A 4,460-nucleotide genomic window follows, 5' to 3' on the forward strand; every position below is an offset into this window, starting at 1 on the left:
GCGGGCTGGGGGCCCCCTTGCCACGAATGTAGGTCACATCATTGCTGCTGCATCCTGGTGGGCCAGGAAGAGGGAGGGATGCTCAGCGGGACACAGCAGGCTCGGTTTGAGGTGTCCCCCCCCCGTTGCTGGGGCTTCCCCTGTCCCCCAGACCCTGGGGACCAGGACCCTGGGGCCACCCCCGACCCTGCATCCCACCATCAGCACCACCAAGCCGGAGCTGCCGCATCCCCCACAGCCACAATGGCCCACAGAGGTCCCTGTGGAAAGGAGCCCTCCCCCAAACAACCTTAAAAGGCTTTTCACCCCCCAGGGCAGGGACCGGGGGACGCCCAGCCCATGCTGGCACCCTCCAGATGTCACCCCGTGCAGCCACAGCCTGAGCACCGTCAGCAGTGCTGTCATGGTGCAGAATGGTGCTGAGGGCGTCAGGAGCCCCTCCAGGCCCCTCCGGCTCTGGGGGCTAACAGAGAAACCGATCACAGCAGAGGCCCAGCATGCTCACTCCACTGATGCCCTAAAAGCAGGAGCTTGCCCTTGCCTCACTCCTTCGTCTGCCGAGGTTCCCAGAGCCGCAGCGGCGGCTCAAGAGATGCCAGATGCCCAAAACCCAACCGTAAGGCAGGCAGCAAGAAAGGCCACGGGGTTTTCCTGGCAACGTCCCCCTCAGCTGGATTTGAGCCCCTCGCACCCCAGTTTTGGCCAGGGGGTGCTGGAGGCGGCAGCTGCCTACGTGCTGGTGGCTGGTACCGAGCACCACGCCGGCATCACCAGCGGCCACCCCACAGCACCCCCAACCCAGTGCTGGAGCATGGAGGAGCAACCGGCCCCATGTGGGGTACACTCACCCCATACCAGCATCCCCAGGGGTAACCCCCCATCCCCACACCCCTCCCACCACCATTGGGGGCCCCCAAAGCAGCAGCATCCCTCCAATCACCCCAAAACCTTCCTGCACCTGCGGGGCAGCTGGGCTTTTGCAGAAGTAGGAAATGATGCTCGATGCTCCAGTGCTTCCTGCAAGTTTGCAGGCAGCCGCAAAGTTTTTAACCCCATCAGGCCTTGCGCGGCAGGCACCGAACCCTCCTCCTGTGCCATTTTTCATTAAAACCTTTAGTTTTTAATCCAATTTGGAGCAAAATGCTGAAGCAAAAGGGTGGCCCAGGGAGGTGGGGAATCCCATGGACCATGAGCAGCTGCAGCCTCAAAGGACCATCAGGATAAGGGCCTTCCAGAAGGACAAGCAGCCCCAAAATTCAGCCAGCTGGACCCACAGCTTTGCCCGTATCCTGGATTTCTAAGAGGGGTGTGTGTGCATCCACCTGGCCCCCACCCCAAGCTGCTACTCACAGCCCCAGGGACGCTGTGGCCATAACCAGGCACCATGGTACATCCTGGCACATTTGTAGGCAGGCAATTAATGCAGCTCATTACTGTGTAATTAGCAGCAGGTGGAGGAGAGCTTGCACCAGTTGCTCCCGGATGCTAATGAAACCACGGCACGGTCCCTGGGGTGGCTGCATTTAGCTGCAGGGTGCTGCAGTGATTTTGGGGTGCTGCTAGCTCAGGGATGGTGGTGAGGAGCAACAAACCTATGGCATCCACATGCTCTGTGAAAAGTCCTCTAACCCATTCCGAAGTCTCAGATCTGCAACTTCCCTGGCTTAAATCCTGCTGTTAGTGGGGGTTGGGGGGTTATTTTCTGGTGCCACCCAGCATCAAGATCCTCGGGCATTATGCTTGCACCAGCAGCGGCATGCTCCCAGCCCTGCCTGCATCCTTGGGGCTTTCCAGGCAGGGAGCAAACACCAAAGCAGCCCTGAGGGTCTTGCAAACCTGCTGGGGTGTTTGCACGAGGCTTTTCCCCATATGCTGGCTGGGAAACTCCATTTTCCATGCCTGGAGATGCTCCACAGCTCCTCCGGCCACTGGGGAGGACAGGGCTGCTCATGGCATGCTTCAGGCTCTGCGGCTGCTCAATGCAGCTGAAGAGCAATTTTGGCTTTAGCTTCTCTCTGAGCTGGGATGTTTCCAGCCCTGAGCCCTTGCCCACATCCTGGCCCGAAGAAGTGGCACACTGACCCGCCTGGAGCCCTGCAGCACCCCCGGGAGATGAGGAGCCCCAAACACCAGACCCAGGGAGCCCAGTGGGTGGGCAAAAGGAGCCTGTGGGTCCTGTGGTCTTGGGGCAAAGAGGGTTAAAACTTTTCCTACCTGGTTTTGGCAGGCCAGTTCCTGGATCATGACTAACCCGAACCCCATCGGCTGTCACTCCTGTTCTGAGCAGCATCCCCTCAGGCTGCACAGCCTGCAGCAGCCGCAGACTCCACGGTCTGCTTGCAAATCCAGCCACATTTATTGCTTTCCCAGAAAGTCCCTCCAGGGGCAGCCATGGTGGTTAAGAGAGAAAAATCTTGGATTTTTTTCCACTTTAAGTGAGTTGCTTGCTGTTATGGTAGCACAAAAAAGCTTGAAAAATGATGTGGCTATGTACTCAGGAACCACAAAGTAAACGCAAACAATCATGGGTGGGTGGGGGTGGGTGCGTATGTGTGTTTTTTATTTTTTAATCTTGCTCTCTGCAAGCTGGGAGTTTGCACAGGGCAATCAGACAAAGAGCTAAAAAGAAATTTAAAAGGCTCAGGTGGAAAATGTCTTTTACCCTTGAACTCTGCCCTGCCCGAGACCCTCAGCCCCTCTCCTCCTTCTGCCTCTCAGCCCGGGCTGTCCCAAATTGTGCCTTGGGGGTGGAGGTGCTCAGATGAAGGAGTGGTTGATGAGTGGATTGTCAGGACACGATTTTGTAGGCATGGTGGCATTGGGCTGATGGTTGGACTCGATGACCTTGGAGGTATTTTCCAACCTTAATGATTCTATAAGTGCTGCCAGGTCTCTGCCTGGCCAGCAGGCAGGAGGGGTTGCCTCTGCCAGTCCCTGCCCTCAGCTCCTGATCTCCGATCCCCTTTGCAGGCAGCATCACCCGTCCCTGTCCCTGCCCTTGCTCCCCGTCCTGCAAACCCCCGTGAGACAGCGAAGATGCAGGGCTGAGACCGCCCAACTCATTGCATGCATGAGGCAGAGGAACAGCAACGCAGTCGAGGCTGAGGCCTCGTCGCCGCTCCTGGGTTTATCGGTGGTGACAGCGGAAGAGACAGTGCATCCACCGCCCCAGGGCTCCCTTGGTGACATGATGGGGGGGGGACAAGGGGACAGGGCCACTGTCACTCTGCCTTCGCTGCCTCATCAACCCTGGGCAGAGCAGACATCCCCCGAGCAATGGGGAATAATCGTCACTATCCCAAGGACGCAGCAGGGGGCTTTAACCCCTCTCCCGGACGAGGGATGAATATTTTATTTTCCTAAAACACCAGCTCCAAACTCAGCTCTCAGGCACCCGCATCCCTGTGGGGATCTGCACCCCAGCACCCCAAAAGGGCAAGCAGCCAGCGCCAGCAGGTTTTTTTTTTTTTTTGGCTAAAAAACTCTGAGCCTGAATCCCCCAGAGCCCAGGGCTCTGCAGGGGGGCACTGCCCGCGCATGCACTGCATAAAATTATGCATTTTTCTGCTTTGAGCATCTAAAAAGAGAGGTTAAAAGCAAGCAGGAGCGGCACGTCAGCGCTGCCATCCAAAGCCTCTGTTTTGGGGGGGTTTGAAGGAGGCCAGAACAGCCTCAGGCTGAAACTTGGCAAGGGGCGTCTGCACTCCGGGAGGGAGGAATTCCTGGGTTAGAAACCCTTTTTTTTTAAGCCCACAGAGTCCTGTTTTATGAGCATGAAAGAGGGCAGAGAAGCGGAAACGCTGCTTTCTTAGTTTGCACTATTTCCCATAAAAACGAGGGAGAAACCATTGCAGCCTGACAAACCCTCCTCCTCCTCGGAAAGCACACACGCCTGTTACTACCACCATTGCTCCAAAGCCCACGCATCCCCCCCCCCAGTTCCTCTGCTTGGAGGGGCCACGTCCCCCCTATCTCCCCCGCGTCAGCACATCCCCATGGAGAAGCACCGAAATCCCGCTGGAGGCACCATCATCTCTCCATCACACGGAAGCAAAGCCCCATGGCGGGACAGGGAGCTGCTCCTGGGGCTGCTTTCCTGCCTCCTCCCCGGCACGGGGACCCTCCTGTCCCCAGCACAGGGCCCTGTCCTCCCTGGGGACAGCACCGTCCCCAGCGGGGGGACGCGGGAGGGCAGCTGGGAGCGTGTGGTGGGGTTAACCAGCAACGGGATGGATTTGGGTAAGCAGTGCAGCGACTGCTACGCTCTCTGGGGGAGTGGGGGAGTCCTTAAACCACCCCTGTCCGGATGGATTCAAAAGGGTGCTGCAGAGCAAGGGAAACCCAGGGCGCCCGGCTGGCGCCCGCGGCCCGGCTCTAAGGAACCAACTGCGCTCAGAGCTGCCCTTTAAATGAAAGGAGGAACAGAAGCTGCAGGCAGCCCTCGCAACTTCCTCGGAGGG

The sequence above is a fragment of the Egretta garzetta genome, unplaced genomic scaffold (genome assembly GCF_000687185.1).
Source record: "Egretta garzetta isolate BGI_Z169 unplaced genomic scaffold, ASM68718v1 scaffold344, whole genome shotgun sequence".
Lineage (NCBI taxonomy): Eukaryota > Metazoa > Chordata > Aves > Pelecaniformes > Ardeidae > Egretta > Egretta garzetta.